Here is a 27,076-nt window from a genome sequence, read left to right as displayed (position 1 = left end):
GGCTGTATGTGTGTCTATGTGGGACTGTGTGTGTATATACATAGGGTTGTGTGTGTCCTATATGGAGCTATGTGTATGCATGGGGCTGTGTGTGTATATACATGGGGTTATGTGTGTCCTATATGGAGCTTTGTGTGTGTATATACAGGAGGCTGTATGTGTGTATATACATGGGGTTGTGTGTGTGTCTATATGGGGCTGTGTGTGTATATATGGGGCTTTGTGTGTCTATATACAGTATATGGGGCTGTGTGTGTGTCTATATGGGTCTTTGTGTGTATATACATGGGGTAGTGTATGTGTATATATGGGGCTTTGGCGGGGGTGTGTGTGTGTGTGTGTGTGTGTATGTATATATATATATATATATATATATATATATAATTATATATATATATATATGGGGTTGTGCGATATATGGGTCTGTGTGTGTGTGTGTATATATATATATATATATGGGGTCTGGGTGTGTATGCATGTGTGTGTGTGTGTGTATATATATATATATATATATATATAATATATACGTACGTATGGGACTGTTTGTGTGTGTATATATATATGGGGCAGTGTGGATATACTCTATCTATCTACTGTATATAGGGCTGTGTATTTATACTATGGTACTATGTGCATGCGCGTATTTGGGCAGTATGCATATATGGGGCTGTGTGTGCGTATGTATGTATATGGGGCTATGTGTGTGCGTAATCGTATGTATGTATATGGGGCTGTGTGTGTGCGTATGTATGTATATGGGGCTATGTGTGTGCGTATGTATGTATATGGGGCTGTGTGTGTGTATATGTGGCTCTCTGCATATGTGGCTGTCTTTGTATGCGGCTTTGCATGTGTATATGTGTCTCTTTGTGTGGCTGTGTGTGTGCACATATGAGGTTGTGTGAGTGGGGGGGGGCACACCATTGTCTAATTTGCCTCCGGGCGTCTGGTTTAAACTTACGCCCCTGGCCACTACCACTGCATTCCCCCGGTGGGCCCTACATGCCCCAGTCCGAAAATGCTTCCGTACGACCCTCATACCTCAGCCTTTCCAGTTTACTCCTAAAATGCTGCATGCTGGAACCTTCTCTATGGCTAGAGATTTAAGAGGAAATGTACCCTCCAAGACATACGCGCACGCAGGGGGGGTTTCCGAGTACCTAGAAACCCCCCCTGCCCTCCGATCCATCGGCGCTGCCGTCCGTTTTTTTTTTTTTAACGAGGAGTAGCTTATAAAGCATCTCCTTCCTCCTTACACGGGCCCTCATTCCGAGTTGTTCGCTCGCTAAAAATCTTCGCATCGCAGCGATTTTCCGCTTAATGCGCATGCGCAATGTTCGCACTGCGACTGCGCCAAGTAAATTTGCTATGCACTTAGTAATTTTACTCACGGCTTTTTCATCGTTCTGGCGATCGTAATGTGATTGACAGGAAATGGATGTTACTGGGCGGAAACAGGCCGTTTTATGGGCGTGTGGGAAAAAACGCTACCGTTTCCGGAAAAAACGCAGGAGTGGCCGGAGAAACGGAGGAGTGTCTGGGCGAACGCTGGGTGTGTTTGTGACGTCAAACCAGGAACGACAAGCAGTGAAATGATCGCAGATGCCGAGTAAGTCTGGAGCTACTCAGAAACTGCTACGAGGTGTGTAATCGCAATATTGCGAATACATCGTTCGCAATTTTAAGATGCTAAGATTCACTCCCAGTAGGCGGCGGCTTAGCATGAGCAAATCTGCTAAAATCCGCTTGCGAGCGAACAACTCGGAATGACCTCCACTGTACGAGTGACAGTGAGAACCTGGCTGCTGCCGCTGCTGGCTGCCTGTAGGGGGAGCTGCAGCGGAAGCGCAGCTCCTCTCAGGCAGTTCAAGGGGCCATGAGACAGAGCTACGTGAGGCAGTGACTGATGTCTTTGGCTCCCACTGTAGTTTGTGAGTAGTATAAGGTGAGGAGGGGGTTGTGTTTACTGTTAATGGGTGTGTGTATTGCTATGTAAAAGTATAGTGTGTGTGTAATAATGAATAATGTATGTGTGCTAACTAAGTACATGTACAGTGTGTGTGTGTGTGTGTGTGTGTATGTTGTTAACTATGTATATATGCTGTTTGCATGTGTACTGTGTGTGCATGTATACTGTGTGTTTATGTACAATATGCTGTGTGCATGTATTGTGTGTGTGTGTGTGTGTGTGTGTGTGTGTGTGTGTGTGTGTGCTGTATGCATGTATACTATGTATGTACAGTGTGTGTGTGTATGCTGTGTGCATGCATACTATGTATGTGTATGTTTGCATGTATACTGTGTTAGTATGTATGTATACTGTGTGTGTGTGTGTGTGTGTGTGTATGATGTGTGCATGTAAACTGTGTGTATGCATGTAAGCTGTGTACAGTATGTGTGTATGTCTATGTACAGATGTTCTGTGTGTGTGCATATGTATGTATGTATGTATGTATACATGTATGTATGTATGTATGTATGTATGTATGTGTGTATATATGTATGTATGTGTGTGTGTATATATATATATATATATATATGTATGTATGTATGTATGTGTATGTGTGTGTGTGTGTGTGTATATATATATATATATATACACATACACAGCTTGTGCAGTGGGCTGGCTGCTCAATTACAAACACACACACACACACACACACACACACACACACACACACACACGGAAACCACCCCCATGAAAATCCTGCGTTTGCCACTGCAAGATGTAGATATTAGCAAGATTCCATCAAGTCTGCCAGATGTTTCAAAGTGGCAATATAATGACTGGATCTTACCTGCAAGTCGCAGGATATTACATGTCACCCTCCGTCTCATCTTGGTTGTCTCTGTTCCCTGTGCAGCAATTTAACATATTTTTCTCTAGCATCCATAAGGGATACTTAGTACGATGGGGTATAGACGGGGTAAAAAGGAGCCGGTGCACTTTACATTTCTTCACTAGGTGTGCTGGCTCCTCCCCTCTATGCCCCCTCCCACAGGCAGTTTAGAAAAAAGTGCCCTCAGGAGAGGATGCACATCTCTGCAGCTCCAGAAAGTTTTCTTCAGTTTCTTTTAAACTTTTATTATTTTCGGTATGCTGTTTGGGCAACAGCATACCTGCACCATGGGAGTTAGGGGGGGGAAGGGGGGGAGGACGGTCACTGGCCTTGTGAGGTGTCAGAGCCACTTCCCCGCTGCAGGACCTCCATCCTAAGAGGTTGTTTGTTCAGCTGGGCACTGCACCTTAGCTGTCGCAATCGCAGTACGCCGCACACCCCTAACAAATGCCTGAAGGTGATGAATGAGGTGAGTGCAAGCCAGGGGCCCCACTATGGGGGTCCCAGGGTACATGGTGCGGCTAAACGCGGATGCGGCATACAGGACCCTCCTGGGGGGGACCCTCTAGAGCCCCCATGTAAACTGGCTACCGGTCGCTTAAACTAGCACTTGTGTGATGTTTTTAAGCAAACTAGGAGACATTGCCAGTATAACAATCTCTGTAGCTCCGTCACCATGGGGGTTCGGAGCTACCTCAGAGCGGGGCCAGCCGCATTTTAGGGCCTTCCTCTGCTTAATGCAGCAGCAGCAAGCACACACAGCTCCTCCTGACTCACAAGACACGCTGGGAAACTGGTACAGGGTGTAGCAAAGGGGAAGAGCCACTATTGTACACAACCTGTGTCCTATACAGGACAGAAATAATTAGTGTTTCACAGCTCAATGAAGGGGCTGGGTCGCAGAGGCAAGATCAATAATGGCGCCCCCCCCCCCCCCCCCCCCCCCCGAAAAAAAAATATAATATAAAAAAAAATACAAAAGGAAAGTATGTGCAGATGCCACCGGTGTCACTGTATATAAAGATGCCAGGGTGTGTATGTATAGATGTAGGTGCAATTGTCGAGGTTGAATTTTTGAAGGCGGAATGAAAGAGTGTAGATAGCAATTATGCGCGCGCTGAAGGCGCGCGCGCTCTGCAAAAGGGGAGTGGTCACTCAAAAGGCGCGTGTCCTTCAGTGTAGTAGGACCCCTTATACTATCTAGTACTGGTGCCCCTTTCACATTATAGCACACGGTATGAGCCGAAATTCACATTACCCCACATGGCATGAGCCGAAATTCACATTATAGCACACGGTATGAGCCGAAATTCACATTATAGCACACAGTATGAGCCGAAATTTACATTACCCCACATGACATGAGCTGAAATTCACATTATAGCACACGGTATGAGCCGAAATTCACATTACCCCACACGGTATGAGCCGAAATTCACATTATAGCACACGGTATGAGCCACAATTTACGTTACAGCACATGGTATGAGCCAAAATTCACATTACAGAGTGAGGGGATCCTACCCCCTTAATTAACTAACCCTGCGGGGCACTGTGGTGAGGGGAGTCTACCCCTTAATAGACTAATTGCAGAGTTTAACAGCGGAAGGGCTGCAGCGGTTTCTCACCCCATGCTGCGGCGCTTCTGCCACCTCCGACACGCCACATCTTCGGCGCCAGCCGGGATGCAGAGCACCGCACCGGGGATGCACCCTTTTCAGTGTGGTCTGCTGCGCTCCGAAGGGGTTCTTCTCTCCTGCTGCAGGATCCCGATGTGCGCTGTCCTCCCCGCTGTTACTGGCACGGTAAGCATTAGTATCGTTTACCGCAGAGGCCATTTACTGAGGCATATGTGTTAAACCTGAGATGCCCTTCTCACCATACAGCTGTGTGGCCGAGCCGGGCGGGGGGACAGCCAGCAGCATGCCGGATATCAGCAGCCGAGGGTGCGGGTTGTATATACTTAAGGTAGCTGGATATTCAACAGTGCTGAAAGCCTCCGGAGCCCGCACCCCCGGAGCTGCAGTACACCGGCAGAGGACACCCATCCCCCGAACCCTGCGTAGCCCAAAGCCGGAGATTGGCAGCATGTTGAACGCGGAAGCAGAAGCCGCTTGTTGCCGGTCAACATGCTGCCGATCTCCGGCTTTGGGCTCCGCACGTGCCTTACAGTCCGCACCCTCGGCTGCTGATATCCGGCATGCTGCCCCTGCTGCTGACTTTCCACCTGCCTGGCTCGCCCACCCAGCTGGATGGTGAGTGAGGAGGGCCTCTCAGTGCCCGTGGTTTAATACATATCCCTCTTCGGTAAATGACCATTAGTACATCCCACCCACACACACAGACTGCCCCACCCCCTTACTTACACACACACGCTGTAGATTACACACACACAGACTGGCCACCCCCAAACCCCACACACACCCACTTAGACTACACATACATTCTCATACTTTCCCCTCCCCCACACACACTGGACTGCAAAAATTGACACACTCACACTGTCCCACACACACACAATTAACACACACTCACACTGTCCCCCACACACACACACAATTAACACACACGCACACTGTCCCACACACCAGTGGCATGTGATGAGGTCAGTGGCTGGTGAGGCACTACAGCCATAATGTCCGCCGAATCCTGCTGATGACCCCTACCGCCACCGAGCCAATACCCGCCACTGCCTCTGAGCCGATGCCCGCTGCCACCACCAATGACTTACAAACCCGCCCACCATCAACTGACCCAGCCCTCCGCCACTAATTTGCATCTCAGTCCGATGCCGCCACTGCCTGCCTGCTCATCATACTTGTGATATATTGTACATTTTTATAGAAAAAAATAATAATTAGTGTTTGGGACTGGGAAGGGAGTGGGAGGAGGACATGAATGCAATTTTGTTGTCCAGGGTTTCCATTAACTTAATGGAGAAAGGTCTGAATGGGTAAAAAAATGTAAAAAACAAAATGCGTGAGGTTTCCCCTCCTAAGTATAACCAGCCTCGGGCTCTTTGAGCCGGTACTGGTTGTTTAAACACTGGGGGAAAATTGGACAGGGGTTCCCCGTATTTAGACAACCAGCACCGGGCTCTTAGTCCGGTCCTGGTTCCAAAAATATGGGGGACAAAAGATGTAGGAGTCCCCCGTATTTTTAAAACCAGCACCGGGCTCCACTAGCCAGGGACATAATGCCACAGCCGGGGGACACATCTATGTAGGTCCCTGCGGCCATGGCATTACCCCCCCCCCCCAACTAGTCACCACTGGCCGGGGTTCCCTGAAGGAGTGGGGTCCACTTGAATCAAGGGGTCACGGGTCACCCCCCCCCCCCCTCTAGGCACCCAAGGGCCAGGGGTGAAGCCCGAGGCTGTCCCCAGCACCCCTGGGCGGTGGGTGCCAGGCTGATAGTCATAAGAGTGTTAAAAAAAGAATTATGGGGGTAATTCCAAGTTGATCACAGCAGGATTTTTTTTTAGCAGTTGGTCAAAACCACGTGCACTGCAGTGGAGGCAGATATAACATGTGCAGAGAGAATTAGATTTGGGTGGGGTGTGTTCAATCTGCAATCTAATTTGCAGTGTAAAAATAAAGCAGCCAGTATTTACCCTGCACAGAAATAAAATAACCCACCCAAATCTAACTCTCTCTGCACATGTTATATCTGCCTCCCCTGCAGTGCACATGATTTTGCCCAACTGCTAAAAAAAAGCCTGCTGCGATCAACTTGGAATTACCCCCATTGTTTTTTTGTTGTGGAACTACAAGGCCCAGCAAGCCTCCCCCGCTTGCTGGTACTTGGAGAACCTCAAGTACCAGCATGCGGGGAAATAACAGGCCCGCTGGTACCTGTAGTTCTACAACAGAAAAAATACCCAAATAAAAACACAACTCACACACCGTGACAGTAAAAATGTATTAAAACACACTGACACACTCACACATACTTACCTATATCCCACGCCGGTCACGTCCACTTGTCCAGTAGAATCCAATAGGGGTACCTGTAAGAATGAGAGACAGATTACTTACCTACATTCCACGCCGGTCACGTCCACTTGTCCAGTAGAATCCAATAGGGGCACCTGTAAAAATGAAAATTATACTTACAAACTTCAATCCACAGGAGGAGAGAGAGAGAGAGAGAGAGGGGAGGGGGGAGAGGGGGGAGATTAACCTGCTGCTGCTGGGGAGAGCCGCACACACTGCAGGGCCACGCCAGGAGGACGGAGCCTGCGGAGGAGGGGGAGAGCCGCACACCGCCGCTCCTGTCAGTGGGAGGACGGAGACGGCGGAGGAGGGGGAGAGCCGCACAACACCGCTTCTGTCAGCGGCGGAGGAGGACGGGGGGGCGCACACTGCAGACGCCAATCACCACCGGGACAATTAACACACACTCACACTGTCCCACACACACACAATTAACACACACTCACACTGTCCCACACACAATTAACACACACTCACACTGTCCCACACACACACACACACACACACACACACACTTAACACACTCACACAATTAACACACACTCACACTGTCACACACACACACACACACACACACACACACAATTAACACAAACACACACACACTGTCCCACACCCCCCTCCCCTCTCCCCCCCTCTCCCGACAAAAAACTATAAACAGCTTTAAAAACTGTAAAGGCCGCTCACCGAGGCCGCGCACATGCGCGCGCGTACCTCCGAGGTCGTGGTCGCGCGTATGCGCGATCGCGCACTGTACAATGTGCAGGGAGGAGGGAGGGGGGGGGAGTAGGGGAGGCTCCTGGCTGCCGCTGCCTGTCCAGTGTGACAGGCACAGCAGCCGGGGAGACAGGGAGAGTGCCGCAGGTAGCGCCGGCGGAATCCCTGTCGCATGGGGCGAGCGGGCCGTGCAGGTGCCGGTGGCGCCCCTTCTGTTGGGGCTTCCACGGTGCCCGGGGCACGTGCCCTGCTCGCCCCATGCTAGATACACCTCTGGCTGGGGGAGAGGGACCAGAGCCATCCTGGTTAGGGGCTCTTAAGACTATGATGTCTGATATGACATCACAACTCACTGCTAATGTTAAAAAAACTCAGCTACAACAGGCTGTTGTAGACTTAGCTGCTAGGGCAGACTCTAACTCAGGAACCAGAAAAGCATGGTGTACCTGCTCTACTCTCTGATTCAGATGAGGAAATACTGGAGGATGGGGATGACTTGGATCCCATTAGTGGGGATTCCGCTTCTGCTCAGGGTATTGAACCCCTCATTCTGGCTATACGGGATGTGTTAAAGCTCCCTTTAGAGGACGCTGCGTCACAGCAGTCATTTTTCTTTACACAAAAGAAGCCTAATGTCACTTTCCCTGATTCTGCAGAGTTTGATGACCTATTTAAATTAGCCTGGAAAAATCCAGACAAAAAAAACCAAGTGTCAAAAATGTTTTTGCACGCTTTCCCATATGCTCCTGAAGGTAGAAAATTCTGGGAAGAGCCCCCGGGAGTTGATGTCTCAGTCTCTCGATTGTCAAAAAAGGCGGTGCTGCCTGCCCCAGTCTCCATTACCATAAAGGACTCTGGGGATCAGAAAGATAGAGACTACACTAAAGTCTATCTGCATAGCAGCAGGTGTATCGCAAAGGCTGGTCATAGCGGGTTGCTGGATGACCCATGCCATTCATATGTGGGCTACTCAGATTCAGGATGCCTCTGGTCACTACGGTGACTCTCCTGAAGCACATTCAGGACACTGCACGCGTTCTGTGTGATTTGCTCAAGGAAATGGGCAATATTAATGCTAGGACGTCTGCCATGGCAGTGTCGGCGAGCAGGGCCTTGTGGTTGCATCAGTGGATAGCAGACGCAGAATCCAAGCGTGATGTGGAATCCCCCCCTTTTCTGGGGAATGGCTCTTTGGAGTTGAGTTGGATAAATGGATTTCCAAAGTCACTACAGGGATATCTACGTTTCTCCCCTCTGGGGCCCCGCCGACTAGGTGTTCCTACCCGAAGCCATCTGTTCAGTCCTTTCGGTCTAACAGATTTCGATCTAGGGTCAGGGGTGCCTCCAATGCAACTAGAGGCACCAGAGGTAATACAAAAAGACTTGAAAACACTGGTTCTCAGGAAAAGAGCACCAGTTCTGCTTCCACTAAGTCCTCAGCATGACGGTGCCCACCCACCCCGAGGGGATCTCGAGGTGGGAGCTCGACTGCATCACTTCAGCCACGTCTGGGGGGTTTCCTGCCAGGATACCTGGGTCAGGGACCTCATTTCTCATGGCTACAAGCTGGAGTTCGACGGTGCTCCTCCCCAACGCTTTTTCAAATTAAGCTTACCAGCTTTGGAGGTTATGCAAATTACGTTGCAACAGGCCATCTAAAAGTTGGTCCAGTCCCACGTCATTGTTCCAGTACCAATACCACAATGAGGTAGGGGTTATTACTGCAACCTGTTTGTGGTACCAAAGCCGCACGGTTCGGTAAGGCCCATTTTGAATCTAAAGTCCTTGAACCCTTACCTAAAAGTTTTCAAGTTCAAAATGGAATCCTTGAGAGCAGTGTTTGCGGGCCTGGAAGAACAGGAATTCATAGTTTCCTTGGATATCAAGGACGCCTACCTTCATATTCCTATTTGGCCACCTCATCAGGCTTATCTGAGGTTTGCCCTGCTGGATGACTACTACCAGTTCCAGGCACTGCCTTTCGGCCTGTCCACAGCTCCGAGGGTATTCATATACGTAATTGCAAAGATGATGTTCCAGCTCCAGGTCCAGGGGGTCAATGTTGTCCCTTACCTGGACGATAAAAGCAAGATCCATGGACCTTTTATTGCTCCATATCGACCGTACTATCCAACTTCTGTCACACCATTGGTGGATCCTCAATTTACAGAAGTCCCACCTGGAGCCAACTCAGCAGCTCCTGTTCCTGGGGATGTTACTGGATACTGTGGTACAGAATGTGTTCCTCCCGGAGGACAAAGCGAGAACACTTCAGGAGATGGTAAGAATGGTGCTCTGACCTGCTCGAGTATCCATCCATCTCTGCATAAGATTGTTGGGGAAGATGGTCGCCTCATACGAGGCGATCCAATATGGGAGTTTCCATGCCAGAACATTTCAATTGGATCTCCTGAGCAAGTGGTCCGGATCACATCTTCAGATGCACTGGATGATACAGCTGTCACCTCGGGCCAGGATTTCCCTCCTGTGATGGCTGCAGTCCTCCAATCTCCTGGAAGGCTGGAGTTTCAGGATTCATGATTGGATCCTCCTCTCAACGGATGCGAGTCTGAGAGGATGGGGAGCTGTCACCCAAGGGGCGCAGTTCCGGGGCAGGTGGTCAGCCCACGAAGCCCTCCTTCTGATCAATATTCTGGAACTTCGGGCGATTTACAGTGTTCTGCTTCAGGCCTCTGCTCTGCTCAAGGATCACACAATCCAAGTACAATCGTACAACGCCACAGCAGTGGCATACATTAATCGGTAAGGAGGGACGAAAAGCAGAGCCTGCATGTGAGAGGTGTCAAAGATACTCCTCTGGGCGGAAAGAAATGCAAGCGCAATGTCAGCAATCTTCATTCCGGGAGTGGACAACTGGGAAGCGGACTTCCTGAGTCATCACGATCTCCACCCGGGGGAGTGGGTACTCCACCATCAGGTGTTTTAGCAGATCATCAACTGGTGGGGCTGCCCACAAATAGACATGATGGCTTCTCATCTCAACAAGAAGCTTCACTGGTATTGCTCACGAACCAGTGATCCTCAGGCGAGGGCAGTGGATGCACTGACGTCACTTTGGCCTTACTGGCTGGTCTACCTGTTTCCTCTGATTCCGTTGCTCCCAAGGGTGCTCAAGCGAATCAGGAATCAAAGAGTCCAGGCAATTCTGATTGCCCCAGATTGGCCTTGGAGGGCATGGTACGCGGATGTTCTGGACACGTCCGTCGAAGGCCCTTGGCCTCTACCACTTAAAAAGGATCTTCTTCAACAAGGACCGTTCGTCTACCCGGACTTACGGCAACTTCGTTTGATGGCATGTAGGTTGAGCGGAATATCCTAGCTCAAAAGGGCCTTTTCAAGAAGGTTATTGCTACCATGGTTCAGGCTAGGAAACCTGTGACGTCAAAACACTATCATCATATCTGGAGAAGATATGTCTCCTGGTGCAAGAAACCACCTGCAAAGTTCCATTTGGGACATTTCTTACATTTCCTGCAGGCTGGTGTGGAGGGCTTACGTCTGCGTTCCGTTAAGGTACAGATTTCAGCTCTCTCCATTTTTTCTAGAAGAAATTGGCACTGTTGCCAGAAGTTTAGACCTTCTTGCAAGGGGTACTTCACATACAACTTCCTTTTGTGCCGCCTACGGCACCCTGGGATTTGAATGTGGCGGTGATGTTACTGGCCCTGGCTTCTGCTAGCCGTGTCTCAGAATTGGGAGTGTCTCAGAATTGGGAGCCTTATCGTGTAAAAGTCCGTACTTGGTCTTTTACGAGGACAGAGCGGAGCTCAGGACTAGACAGCAGTTCCTGCCAAAGGTTGTCTCTGTTTATCACCTGAATTAACCTATTGTGGCTCCATCAAGTTCTGACACTTCTGCTCCTCCGAAGGCATTGGATGCTGTGCGAGCCTTAAAGATCTATGTCAAACAGACGGCTTGGATCAGAAAGACGGATTCCTTGTTCATGCTCTATGGTGCACAGAAAAAGGGTTGCCCTACTTCTAAGTAGTCCATTGCTCGTTGGCTTAAGCTTTCTATCCAACAGGCCTAGCCTTACCTGTTCCTAAGTCTCTGAAGGCCCATTCTACAAGATCGGTGGGCTCCTCCTGGGCAGCTACCCGTGGAGTCTCAGCATTGCAACTATGTTGAGCTGCTACCTGGTCAGGGAATAACACCTTTGTGAAGATCTACAGGTTTGATACCCTGGCCAAAGGGGATACCCAGTTTGATCAGGCAGTGCTGCAGAAGTCTCTGCACGTTCCCGCCCATTCTGGAAGCTTTGGGACATCCCCATCGTACTAAGTCTCCCCAATATCCCTTAAGGATGCTAGAGAAAATAGGATTTTAATTACCTACCAGTAATTCCTTTTCTCGTAGTCCATAAGGGATATTGGGCGCCCGCCTCAGTGCGTTGACTTTTCTGCAGGTTCTCTTTTATGTGGTTACCTGTTCAGCTGTTGCTGTTATTGTTACCAGCCGTTGCTGGTTGTTGTATGTTAGTGGTGTGCTGGTTTATAAATCTCACCACTCATTGTTATTATGTTCCTTCTCTCATATATGTCCTTTCTCCTTCGGACACTGTTTTACCTATAACTGCCTGTGTGAGGGGGCATAGAGGGTAGGAGCCAGCACACCCAGTGAAGAAATGTAAAGTGCACCAGCTCCTTTCGACCCCGTCTATACCCCATCGTATTAAGTCTCCCTAATATCTCTTATGGACTACAAGAAAAGGATTTATCAGTAGGTAATTAAAATCCTATTTTTTATTATCTTGATATTTGCACGTGAGAAAATGTACTTTCCTGTGTAGCCTGGATGGCATGAGAGGGAACATGACGGGTTGGTAGCAAAATTTATAGGATGTGACAAGGTACAACATTCACTTCCATACACTGACTGTCCATATTATAATATGAGAATGTTTCCTGCTCAGAAAGTCTCAGGGTGTTAAAGTACTCTTCTGTTGAATCCTTAAGGGGCAGCCTACTGAGAGTTTGCACCAGCACCCAATCTCTGCCACCGCTGAGAATGTGTAAAAGCATATTCTTGTGCACACTTTAAACTCTGTAGGTCTATCTGCTAAGTAAGGAACACAACTGTTCTCCAACTGTTACTTTTTGCATTCAGGCATAGTATGATCTTTCTTACTATGGTTTGCCCCATTAAATAATGAAGCTCTCAAACACGGATCAATCAGGGTCCCGGCAGTCAGAATAACGATAACGAAATCCCGACACTACTCAGAATGCCGATACTGGCTTTCAGAATAGGTTCAACAGCCTGAAAGAGCATTTGGTGGACTGGTTGCAGGTAAGCCGGGGGGGGGGGGGGGGGGAGGGGTGATAGGTTTAGGCTGCGGAGGGAGGGTTAGGCTGTGATCCAGGGGGTGGGAGTTTGGTGTAGGCTGGGGAAGGAAGGGGAGGGGGTTAGGTTTAGGCTGGGGAAGGGGGGGTTAGGGTTAGGTTTAGGCTGCTAGAAGAGAAGGGTTAGTGTTTGGGGGACAGTGGGGGATCTTCGGGATGCCGCGTTCAGTGTTTTGACGGACGGCATCCCAACACCCGGTATTTCAATCCCAACCCCTCAAATCCCTTACTCTACTGTATCGTGAAGGCTAAAATCTTACTTCTACAAAGTCACCACCATCCTCCTTGTAGAAACGGGTGGAACAGCGCAAGCTCAGACTCATGACATCACAAGAGAAAGTGTTCATCTGGATTCCCCCCCTACCACCTTATTAAATGACCATAACAGGCTCTTGGGCATTTGTTGATGTTGAACTCCTCTATTTGTCAGCCAGTTAAGGTCTGCCGGTTACTTTTAAAATTGATTTTACGAGTATGTCATACAAATTGCTTTATTTGATAACTTAATTTTCGATAAATCCATAATCACCTACTATTAATAAAAATGCTATTTATTCTCCAACTGTACTTCTGTGTTTTTTTCTCCAAATTGTCTACTGTATTTCTTAACGAAAACAAGGTGGGAATTAAAGCCGCAGAACCGTTGTATCCAAGGAGATAGGACTAAAAAAAATATATATCTGCAGTGCAGCTTGTATACTGTGTAATTAGAGATGGAAAATAAAAAGATATTTTTCATTCTGCTCTGAAATCTAGGCAAGAGTTCAGATCTATATGGGTAGCAGCCTGGGGCCTCTCTACTGAGGCCCAAACACCATCATTTATTGAACACTTGCAAAGTTCCCTTTGATCTTGCTGGGTCACATAGGGTTTTCTCCCAAACCATCAGAAATATGTTTCCACATACCACGGTCTGTGTTTTCTACAGACTGCTGGAAAAGAGAATTCCTTATAGAGGACACGTTGCAGGCTGCAAAATCTACAGAGATTGGGCACATCTGGTGACCGACATTTCTCTCACATTTAGAGTCGTCACAAAATGTTATCTTGAGAATTCCATCCTTACTTCTGACATGTTAAAAAACAAAGTGATTTGCAAATTAATTCGTGCAAAGCTTGTTTGTTTTCTTTGCTGTATTTTCAGTTAGATTATGTAAAAATTTTTTTTAATTATTTACAAATTATTAATAATTAATATGGCCAGCCATAGCTGCAATAACTTGTTTTAAATGAGTTTTCTTAATTGTATTTATAAAAATCACGTCGGTTCATGGAAATTACACCTTATTACATACACACCTTAGTAGCTCATGGTTACTGATGGATTGTTCAAGAGTGCGGGACAAGCTTCTAGAAATTGATAACAACTGGAACTGGTACTTGGTAACTGGTACTCAAGGATGGCTGTGAGTACAAGGGGGGTTATTCCGAGTTGATCGCTCGCTAGCAACTTTTTGCAGCGCTGCGGTCAGATAGTCGCCGCCCACGGGGGAGTGTATTTTCGCTTGACAAGTGTGTTGCAGCTGACGGCTCAAAAAAGCTTTTTGCAGCTTCTGAGTAGCTCTGGACTTACTCAGCCACTGCGATCACTTCAGTCTTTTTGGTCCTGGAATTGACGTCAGACACCCGCCCTGCAAACTCTTGGACACGACTGCGTTTTTCCAAACACTCCTAGAAAACGGTCATTTGACACCCATAAACGCCCTCTTTCTGTCAATCACCTTGTGATCGGCTGTGCGAATGGATTCTTTGTTAAATCCATCGCCCAGCACCGATCCTCTTTGTACCCGTATGAAGCGCTTGCGGTGCATATACATGCGCAGTTTTTCCAAGATTTAACCTGATCGCAGCACTGCAAAAAGTTGCTAGCGAGAGATCAACTCGGAATGACCCCCATGGTGTTGTATTTTTTATCCACAATTCCCCTGCCATTTTGATGACACGGATCCAGTTTCGCAGTTACTGTAGTTTTAAGCAATAGTGAAACACTAGATTTACTGACTGCAACAGAGTTCACAATATCTCGTACAGTCATTGGTTTGTACTTTCTATCTAGCCCCCACATTAAAACCACAAAATACAAAAACTTACTTTGTTCACACCACTGTACTTTGAGAATAATTATCAACAACTGATTACAGTACATGAAATTGTACAGAACTAATTATTAAAGTGTTCAGTTGACTTGACTTGAAAATTGAATAGGGTGCGAGATTGTGAACATCCCAAGATTTGAGCAAATTATCATATAAATATAAAGCATCAATGTTTAGTAAGGCAAAGCTATCAGTGTAATAGTGCTCTATGCTGGCTCCGCCCCATAAGAGCATGATATCATGATGTCACGCAGAGGGTGCGGTGCTGTTGCATCAGTAAGTGCTGTACTGCCTGGAGCTTCCTGAGGGCACTCTGAGCAGCAGCACAGACTGTAGGGTGCCTGCCTGGAGCGTCCGAAGGATGCTCTGGGTGGCGCTGTACGATACTGGCTGCAGCTCTGGGTGGCGCTGTACGATACTGGCTGCAGAGTGCCATTCCAGGCACCTTGCTAGCCTAAAGCAAGGGCAGTGAGACAGTGAAGATGGTATCCCCAGAGCCTTGTGCTCTGTACGATGGCACCACGTGCACATCCCTTGCAACTGTCCAAAATCTCAGGACTGTTAGAACGGGAGGCATTCGATATGCCGGCTGTCGGGATCCCGACGTTCAGTATACCGATGCCGGGATACCGACAGCCGGCCTACCGACAACTATTCTCCCTCTTGGGGCGTCCATGACACCCCTGGAGGGAGTTAAAATAGCCATTCCTGCAATGTGGCGAGCGCAGCGTGGCGAGCGCAGCAAGCCCGCAAGGGGCTCTTTTGCACTGAACCCGCTTCCGGCATGATGGCGCACAGGATCCCAGCGCTGGTATGCTGGGCGTCGGGATCCCAAGCGTCGGTATAACATAGTAGACCAATTAGGACACAAACTTTAATGCTTGCTTGTTGCTCAAAGTTGTGTTTAATAGGTGTAAGATCCATAAGCAAAGCAGATTTGCACTCAACACTGAATCAACCCTCGTTTGAGTAAGGTTTCAACCAGTAAAGTTGAAGTAACAGGAGCTATACAGCAATTTGAATAATTACTTATATCAAGCAAATGTATTTCTCAGTGACGTTACACGTAAAACCTTAAATCAGTTTTCATGTGACCGGGAAAACCCCAACATAATAATCAGCTTGTAGTAATGATCAGCGAGTAGAAGTTTGTGGTGAACACACAATACCTGATGCAGGGAATCGGTATGCTGTGCCGACAGTCACAATGTCAACAACCAAGCAATGTTCAGCACAGCATGCCGACATGGTAGAAGTGTTAGTTACAGCATAATACTGTGAAGGTACTTTAACCATGATGGCAAAGCATTATGCCAACCTGTCACTTAATGAACTACCTCCCTTATACTTATGTGAATACAAGTCCATTTGCAGAGCATATCCTGAGTGTCTCTGCACTGCGCATGCTGCAGAACTGCATCATTTTTTAATAAACATTTTATTGCACTTTTCATGAATGAATGAATGAATAAGAAACAGACTGAGCAGCCTCGGGGGATAAGTTATGTAATCATGGAGCTTAATCACTACGCGCTTACACATAGAGATGAGCGTCCTGTGAGAAGTCACTTTACTACACCCAAAATATGCCAGTTATGTGCCCTTATTACGAGATTTATGGTGCACCCACCCTCTATCCGCATGCTTGGAATGCTACTAATCTTCATCATCAATGTGCATTCTGTACTAATGTACCTGCAAAAGATTGCAAGCTTGCAAGCAGGGCCCTCTTACCTCTCTGTCTGGCTGTTATTACCCAATCTTGTGTTATTACTGTTTTGTTCCCAATTATAAAGTGTAATGTACAGTAATATGCTGGTGCTATATAAGTAACTGTTAATAAATAACATCAATAAATAAAAGATATGTCTGGAAACATGCATATTTATACTTCCGTCCAATTCTGCATAACCGGCACTTTTGTTGACAACCCCTCTCTGAGCTTTGCTGTGTGACAACACCCATTACAGCCCGGTTCCCCATCCTCAGTCATAAATGAAATTAGATGTATGCAGAGTCTCCTGTTTTGGTTCTAATTTCATCATCGTGTTATGGTTTTGCAAAACTACCCTGAAGTGTTTTGGTTCCGAATTTGTATTTAAAATCCAAATCTTGGGTTTTGGATTTATTGAAAATGGATAAACACAGCTAAAATCATGTCACTTTTGAATTTCAAAACCTGACATTTTCGATTTAAAATCTGAATTCTCAACCAAGGGAAGATATGAACCAGGATTCAGTCCGGTTTGGATCGCCTCAGGACTTGGTTCAGTTGAGATCTGCAAAATTCAGGTGGGTTTGCATATCTAATAGCACATCTCTTTAAATAGAGATGCAACTACAAATCGTGTGACTCACCTGCATATGCTGAGTATTGGGGCATGCCCAGTTCAAAAATACACAAGATAATTTACTCATATATATATATATATATATATATATATATATATATATATATATATATATATATATATGTATATATATATATGTATGTATATATATATATATATATATTAACAGTTACTTACGCAGCTCTTACATATCTTCACATATTTTCTCTTTCTTCACTTTCACATCCTCCTGACCTGGTTCTTTATTGCTGTGTAGCCATATCATACAGCCCACCAAGAACTTCTGCAATCTGGTGGACAACTATGCAATAGATAGTGCCTCTACTTGTGTATCAATGCCTATTTCTCTATGGATTGTAAGGTTACGAGCAGGGCCTTCCTACCTCTATGACTGTCTGTTATTACCCACTTATGCTTTATCACTGTTGTTTCCAATGGTAAAGCTCAACCGAATTTGCCACCAGCAAGCAAAATACTTGAATTCCCCCCACAGAGGAGAGGAGCAGTGTTAATCTTTTAGCATGTAAGATACTTCCACTTTAAGATGTTCAGCATAAAGAATGTTATTTCTACAAATTGCATCCATGATTGTTATCAGACATCTACAGCTGAATACGATATGATATCCACATTCTCGATTGCCCCAAATGCAAGGCTCAGGTTTGAATTGTATCAACTGCAGACACACAGCCGTATCAAACTAACATCAATGCAAACATGCGATCCTGTTTTAAATGACTTTACCGGATCACATTTATTTGAATGTGCTGAATTATTGATTTTTCTGCAAGATAAAAGAAGCCACAGATAGCAGTATGCACAGTGGCTACATTATTATGAAACCATAAAACATTTGATGACATGACCAAACATCTGAACAAAGCAGCTATCATATAGGGAAACTTCTTGCTTTACTTACCAAGAAGAGATTAAACTATATATGACATTTTACAAACTAACATTCCCTTAATAAAAAGGGACAGGATGTAGAAGGAATAAAATAAAATGACCTTTGCTTTAGAAAATGTAAAGACTGTATTCTGTGCTGTTTTCCAAATGTTCTGTCTGTAGCACCTCACTCTGTAGAACAGACTGTCAAGCTACAGATTACCAGATGCTCTGGCACCACCACTCCCACCATGGGCTTGCAGTGAATGTGAACAGTGATTCTGATAGGGCAGTGGTTCTCAAACTCGGTCCTCAGGACCCCACACAGTGCATGTTTTGCAGGTAACCCAGCAAGTGCACATGTGTATTAATTACTCACTGACACATTTTAAAAGATCCACAGGTGGAGCTAATTATTTCACTTGTGATCTGTGAGGAGACCTGCAAAACATGCACTGTGTGGGGTCCTGAGGACCGAGTTTGAGAACCTGTGCGATAGGGCATGGGTTGCTGGAGAGATTCAGGTTGGACAGCACTTCCTGTAACGAGTTTGCCTGGTGCTGTCCACAAGGCTAGTGCTGAAATCTGATACAGATATACAGTATCTTACTACATGGACTGACGTGTATCAAACTCAGGTATCTTACTGGCATGCACGAAACAAACCTGTCATGTGTGCATGTTTGTGGATGAAGGTTTAGGAAAACAAGTTTCTTTATATTTGGTTAAGCTAGTGTGATATGTACAGCAGATGATTATTTCACCTATGCACTTGGGAAAAAGTCCACCGTTGCATGTGTTTATTTTTTCTGAAGCATGAAAATTCACTCATTGAAATGCAAATTTAAAGTGAAGTCAATTTGAATCAATTATTGAACGTCTATTATTGCATTCCCATAGATACATAATTCAGTTCCAATGCCATAACATGAGTTGACATATATACTGTATACTTTAATTAACCCAGCTTCCTAACTCAGTGTAAGCTATTGCCTTTTTACCAATAACTTTAACCAAAAGGCTCTCTGTAGTCCCAGCATTAATAAAATACCACCATACCAGGACCAAAACTTTATTTACAGTAGCTTTATCTTTATCCCTGATAAACTCCTAGAAAGTGAGTATATTTACCGTATATATACTGGAGTATAAGTCGACCCGAATATAAGCCGAAGCACCTAATTTTACCACAAAAAACTGGGAAAACTCATTGACTCGAGTATAAGCCTAGGGTGGGAAATGGAGCAGCTACTGGCAAGTTTCAAAAATAAAAATAGATACTTTACTTTACTTTTCTACATTCAGCTGAGACCCCAGGCTGCCACTACAGTGGAAGCACATTCATTAGAAGCAGCGGCACCCAGCAGTCGTGCTGCTCTGGATAACAGTGTGGGGGGGGGGGGGGGGGGGGGTTTGCAGGCGCCGCTCACCTAGCTGACCTGGAAGCAGACAGAGCAAATAGCTCCAAAGGGGTGTGGGGGGGGGGTTTGTGGGCACGGCTCACCAGGAAGCATACAGAGAAGAGCAGGTCACCAGCGCAGTGGAATCAGACAGGGCAGCGTACCCCGGGGATATCTCACACTGCTGCTGCCGGCCACCTCAAGCAGGTACTTTTCATTGTGGTCCTGGAGCATCACTCGAGTATAAGCCGAGGGGTGGCTTTTTCAGTACAAAAAATGTGCTGAAAAACTCGGCTTATACTCGAGTATATACGGTATGTGTCAACATTATTAGTAGCTCATATATATCAATATGCATTTTACATTTGGTGGCCCTTTAAACTACATTTATTCTTTACCAGCTTCTTGGCTTTCTGCATTTCCATCATGTTAGCAGGATCATTGTATATACACATATATACACATATACGACCCACTGAACTTTAATACTTGACAGTAAATAAAGCTGGCTATACGGTATAGAGGAGGGGACAGAAGATGTCAAAATAATCACCATCCATATTATCGCAAGCTCATGTTAAAAAAAATGTGCTTCTATGCAGCAGGCTACTTTTTGTACATAGGGGTGTATTCAATTGATGTTGGATTCTTTCCGACAGAAAGGATCCAACATATTAGTATTCAATTAGTGGCCAAATCCGACAGGATTTGGCCATTCCCGACACTGCCAATCCAACTTTTGTTAAAGTCGGATTGACATTGTTGTAAAACGGGGCTCGAACCTGTCGGATTTGGCCCCGGAATACGACAAAACACGTGGATCGGCTATTCCACCGATCCACGTGTTTTCCAACAAGTCGGAATTGCTGACTTTTTGGAAAAAAGACAGGGGCATTGAATAAGTCAGAACAGTTTACGGCCTAAAAATGTCGTAAATGTCTTTCCGACAAGACAGCAGTTTCCAACTACAATTGAATACCCCCCATAATGTTGTAACTCAAAAGTAATGGGAGGGTATCAATATCCCGGCAGTCAGAATCCCAATGGTCAGAATGCTGACAGCGGCATCCCGATGTTCAAAATCCTGATGGATCCCCGTGAGTATTTTAACTCTAATCCTAACCCACCCCTACCACAGCCTAACCCTAACTGTCTGCCCCCCAGCCTAACTGTAACTATCCCCCAGTGCTTAACCCTAAACCTAATCCTAATGCCAGTATTTACTGTTGGCATTCTGACTGTCAGGAGTTCGACCACTAGGATTGTGATGACATCCCATAGTAACAGCTCAATTACTTCGATACAATATAAATACATGATTCGATCTTTTATGACTTGTTCATGAATTCCCATTCTGGATATCAGCCATAGCTATTGCTTATTTGAGGAATATATCCACTGATCTTGGCCACCAATTTTTAAGAAAAGTTTTAAAATTATTTTAGCGTTTCCTGCATATTTCAACTCTATTTATGCTGGAATTTTACTCTTGGGATTGCAAAATATAAATGCAATGTATTGTTTGATTTATTCAGTCGTCTTGGTTTTGCACCACTGCATCTGGCCAGCACACATAATACACAGCTATAAATGCACAAAGGTGTTTCTAAAGATATAATAATCTTTATAGAGGGCTGAGAAAAAGTGTGGAGTCTAGCCCACTTATACATGGCTTAAATTTATCATGACAGTGAAGGGGTAGGGAAACTGTATTTGCTAGGTGGGGCAATTATGCAAAGCTTCTTATTACATTGCTCCATCTCCTAGAAATATGATTACCTGCCAAAGTGCTACGTGGTGGCAAAACACAATTCTTTTAAAAGCTTAAGATGAGACCTGAAGATTGACGGATTCAGAGCTGATGCTAAATTCAGTACTAATTGGGGTGTATTCTGTGCCGGACGTGCCTGAGTCTCTGTCTGCGTCTACTGGCTGTCACTCATTTGCAAATTTATACAAATGTTGCGACAAAGTTCTTCCCTGCTACAGGGCTGTATTAAGACAGGTGCAGCATGCATGAGCTGGGGATGATTCTACTTCTCTCCAGGCTCCACTGCCAGCAGCTGCTCTCCCAGCATCTGCCGGTGTTGCTGGCGGTTTAGCCTGGAGAAGGGTAGAATTGTCCTTGCACAGCACATCTAATTGGGGCACCCTCTGAGCTTGGGGGACTTGGAGATACTTACTCCCTGGGACCCACCTTAATCTAGCACTGCCCTGCTGTATATCCGTGTGTCCGAATGCACATGGACTGAGATGCCCACAGCCCACTGTAAACGTTCATAGCTGCTGAAATACTGATTGGCACATATGTCTTTAGGTGCACCATTGGTTGCACCATCAACTCTGGCAAATGCAGTTTCTGTGCCCGAGTATGGGCTCCTGTGTGAGCTGTTTAGTGTCTTTGCAACAACTTTCACCAACATGTCCGCAACACTTCCATAACATGTTGATATGATGGACCATCTCTGTGCGTGCGTTAAGACACCTCCTTGTCACCATCCAGGAATGCCCAATACATTTCCAGCACATTTCTGAGAACATGCATCTCCCATATGCCCCAATCGCAACTCTGACTCTGTGTTCACACCTTATGGACACGTGCAAATACAACATAAACGAGTGCACATAAGACAAAATTGTTCCATTGCGTCTGACATTGGCAGAGTGACTCATGCCCATTAAATTGTGAAAATGGTGTGAGCATTCTCCACAAAGCAAAGACTGCCTGTGAAATTGCGCTATGTACACCTTTTATCCCATGTCACTTAGCACTGGGAAATTTTATTTCTGCTCTGCTCTGCAAAAATAGGTGCAGTCACTTTGTAGTAGGCATGGTGGTCCTCACTAAGGGCCTAATTCAGACCTGATCGCTAGGCTGCTTTTTTGTACAGCCTGCAATCAGGTCTGAACTGCGCATGCATATGCACCGCAATGCGCAGGCGTGTCGGTCCACAGCGATGGGGATGTGCGAGAAAAGCGATCGCACGGGCAATCACAAGGCGACTTACAGGAAAAGGCCATTTGTGGGTGGCAACTGACCGTTTTTAAGGATGTCCAGAGAAACGCAGGAGGGACCAGGCATTTGAACGGAGGGTTTCTGACGGCAGTTCCAGCCCCGATCAGAGTAAGTCCTGGGCTGTGCAGAGACTGCACAAACTTCTGTTTGTGCAGCTCTCCTGCACATGCGATCGCACCATTGCACAGCGATTTCCCCTCCCCTGTTGGCGGCGATTACCTGATCGCAGGGATGCAAAAAACACACCCTAGCGATCAGGTCTGAATTAGGCCCAAAATCCTCAGCCTGTGCTACTTCTTGCCCTCCACAAATCCTGGCACCTTGCTCTGTAACCCCAGGCACCTTGGCAGAATCTTTGTGGCCCAGGGAGCACCAAGCAGGTTTTGCATGGCACATTGACCATTCTGTGACTTATAAGTTACCTAATCAGCATCTCTTTCTATTTATGTATGTTTAAAGAGCTACACCAGTGGTGCATGTAGTGGAGCTTCTGAGTACCCAGAAATCCCCTTGATGAAGTTATTTTTTTTTCAGAGGTAGAGACAAAGCTGTGGTCTATACTGTGATAGGCGACGGCCTGTGACTGGAGATCCACCCACTCATGAATATTTGGGGGTGGGGCCTAATGTGAGTTGCCGTGCCTGACACCTATTTGCAACCTGCTGTATCTTCCCTCTAGACAAGAGGTTCTCAAACTCGGTCCTCTGGACCCCACACAGTGCATGTTTTGCAGGTAACCCAGCAGGTGCACAGGTGTATTACTTACTCACTGACACATTTTAAAAGACCCACAGGTGGAGCTAATTATTTCACTTGTGATTCTGTGAGGAGACCTGCAAAACATGTACCGTGTGGGGTCCCGAGGACCGAGTTTGAGAACCTATGCTCTAGATTAAAGTAAGTGTGTGTGTTATAATTAGTGATGAGCGGGTTCGGTTCCTCGGAATCCGAACCCCCCCGAACTTCACCCATTTTACACGGTTCTGAGGCAGATTCAAATCTTCCCGCCTTGCTCGGTTAACCCAAGCGCGCCCAAACGTCATCATCCCGCTGTTGTATTCTCGCGAGATTCGTATTCTATATAAGGAGCCGCGCGTCACCGCCATTTTCACTCGTGCATTGGAGATGATAGGGACAGGGCCGAAACTAGGGGGGGCTAAGGGGTCACGCGCCCCGGGCGCCGGATTTCCGGGGGCGCAGGGACCTCTACCCGTCTGTCAGCTGCTTCACCAACTCCCGCCCGCCGCCATCATCTCCTTCAGCTGGGTGACCGACGCGGTGCCGCCGCTGCTGCATGTCTCCCTGTACTAGGTTACAGCCAGAGACTCCCACTGCAGCTGCTTGTCCAACACTCGGCCACCCACCGCGATCATGTCCTGCAGCTGAGTACGGAGGCGCCGCGGTCCCGACGCTGCTGCTGGTGACCTCTGTATTCCGGCCCGGCAGCGCCTTCTGCAAGCCAGCGACAAGTTCATCGAAGTCCCCACTAAGGCAAGTGGGCACTGTGTGAGGGGGGAGCCCAGGCAGGAGGAGCAGCCTGTGCAATATATGTATAGAGCATATATGCATATACTGTGTCTGCTGTGTGTGTGTCGGTATATATATATATATATATATATATATATACTATGTGTTTAAAAATAAATGAATAAATAAATAAATATATATATATATATATATATATATATATTCCCTTGGAATTTATTTTTAGATATTGTATTTTTGCTTTATTTTTATTTTTATATTTACTTAAAAACATTATTTATATATATATATATATATATATATATATATATATATGTGTGTGTGTGTGTCGGTACATATATATATATATATATATACTGTGTGTTTAAAAATTAATGAATAAATATATATATATATATATATATATATTGTGTACAAAAAGTGCAGATAGCGCTACAACCTGAATATTCTATAACCAGATATCCCTGAGATGGGAGATCATAAGTTACACATGAAATAGTGCAAAGCAAATTATTAAATTATTTAGAGAACACTCCCAGATTAAATGGTGTCGCAACCAGATTTCAAAATGTCCAATTCCCAAGGGAACTTAGTTTTCAAATTTGTTCTAGTGATAAATCAGTTGCGCCTTCAGTGTTTGTGAATAAAACGTTGCAAATCCTTAAGTGATAGTTAAAAAATGCGTACCAGACATATGCAGAACATTCGCCTTGTTTATGGTGTCTTTGCATCTGGATGTTCCTTACTCGTACTAACTCTCCGTTCCCATCCGTCCAGGCATTGGTGTGGAGTTTGTACGTATATGCAAGACAATGTGTCAATATACTGCTCTTAGAAAAGTGACTTGGTGCTATTTTTGTGCAAAGTTAGCAGTAAAGTGAATATGTGCAGAGAAAGTGCTGTAAGTGCTTATTAAAAATATATGAATAAAAATGAATATATTACTGGCAGTGTGCTAGTTCCCTTTTTTTCTTAGGTAATGTGCTTAAATACCATTTCTACGGAATACAATAGAGAGGTATATAAGTCTGATGACGGAATGACGGCAGCATCTTTTTAATTCATTGCAACTCTAGATGTAAGTGCCTCATATAAATATACCTCCTCTATAGATCTCCTCTGAATACTGAGCTATATGGTGTTGCACCCTTAAGAAATGGTATTTAAGCACATTACCTAAGAAAAAAAGGGAACTAGCACACTGCCAGTAATATATTCATTTTTATTCATATATTTTTAATAAGCACTTACAGCACTTTCTCTGCACATATTCACTTTACTGCTAACTTTGCACAAAAATAGCACCAAGTCACTTTTCTAAGAGCAGTATATTGACACATTGTCTTGCATATACGTACAAACTCCACACCAATGCCTGGACGGATGGGAACGGAGAGTTAGTACGAGTAAGGAACATCCAGATGCAAAGACACCATAAACAAGGCGAATGTTCTGCATATGTCTGGTACGCATTTTTTAACTATCACTTAAGGATTTGCAACGTTTTATTCACAAACACTGAAGGCGCAACTGATTTATCATTAGAACATATATATATATATATATATATACACAGGAACAGATGGGCGGCCCTCAGAGCATGTTAACAGGTTAAAGTGCAGTGACTTTATTGCCAATGAGACATCTACGTTTCGGGGACGCAACCCCGTCGTCCCTTGGAATTTATTTTTATATATTGTATTTTTGCTTTATTTTTATATTTACTTAAAAACATTATATATATATCTATATATATATACATATATATATCTATCAGTAGTTGATCACCTTGACAAAGGGGCGTGGTATGGCGTGATATTTAATACACGTTGCCGCTGTGATTTTCATTTCTTTATTTTATATATATATATATATATATATATATATATATACTTTTGGCGGCACTCAGAGCATCAAAGAAGGAGACAAGACTGTGCCTAATAGTCAATGTTTCAATGTTACATTATAACATTTTCGTCTGGACAATACACTGTGAGCAACAACATACCTTTATACCCGCCAGACCGTCTGTGGCACCCAGCGTCCGCCGATATTAGTGTGTATTTATTCTTATATACACTTTTATTCTTTCCCTTTTTTTTATATGGTTTGTTATCCTTGTAATAAGTTATTTGTTCTGTATCACTACCAGGTGAGATTCTCCGTGACGCCACGTCCAGCGTCCCGTGATGACGTCATCTTCACTGAACGGGTGCGGCGGACACTGGGTGCCACGAATGGTCTGGCGGGTATAAAGGTATGTTTTTGCTCACATTGCATTGTCCTGACGAAAATGATATACTATAACATTGAAACGTTGACTATTAGACACAGTCTTGTCTCCTTCTTTGATGCTGTGAGTGCCGATGACAGTTCATTTATATATGGGGACCCTGTGTGTTTCTCATGAAAGGCACCGGCTATCATGCTGTTTTGTATATAGGAGAAGAGTGCTGCTGACTGCACTTGTGTGTATGTATGTGTGTGTGTATGTGTATATATATATATATATATATAATTTATTGTGTTTTTTTAATTATTATTATTATTTTTGTATGTGTGTGTGCGGTGGTGGTTGTGGTGGGGGAAGGGGGGGGGGGGGGCGCTAAATTTCTGCCTTGCCCGGGTGCCGAAAATCCTAGTTTCGGCCCTGATAGGGAGAGGATGTGTGCAGCGTTCTCTCAGTTGTGTTCAGTGTGCTGCAAATATCTGTGCTCAGTGTGCTGCAAATATCTGTGCTCAGTCTGCTTGCAAATATCTGTGCTCAGCGTGCTGAAAATATCTACGTTCTCTGCCTGAAATACGCTCCATATCTGTGCTCAGTGTGCTGCAAATATCTGTGCTCAGTGTGCTTTATTGTGGGGACTGGGGACCACCAGTATTATATAGTAGGAGGACAGTGCAGAGTTTTGCTGACCAGTGACC

At 45.5% G+C, this 27,076-nt stretch overlaps 1 long non-coding RNA gene across 1 annotated transcript in view; it reads right to left on the bottom strand.

Moving 5' to 3' along the window:
* LOC134980138 (uncharacterized) overlaps positions 1-18,438 on the bottom strand; it is a 46,162-nt gene extending 27,724 nt beyond the window's left edge. Inside the window, exon 1 of the long non-coding RNA XR_010190337.1 lies at positions 18,373-18,438. This is a non-coding gene — a long non-coding RNA (uncharacterized LOC134980138). The remainder of the gene's footprint in view (positions 1-18,372) is intronic.
* Between the last annotated feature and the right edge of the window lie 8,638 nt (positions 18,439-27,076).

This window comes from Pseudophryne corroboree, chromosome 12, assembly GCF_028390025.1.
Source record: "Pseudophryne corroboree isolate aPseCor3 chromosome 12, aPseCor3.hap2, whole genome shotgun sequence".
Lineage (NCBI taxonomy): Eukaryota > Metazoa > Chordata > Amphibia > Anura > Myobatrachidae > Pseudophryne > Pseudophryne corroboree.
This window is presented reverse-complemented; position numbering and strand designations above follow the sequence as displayed.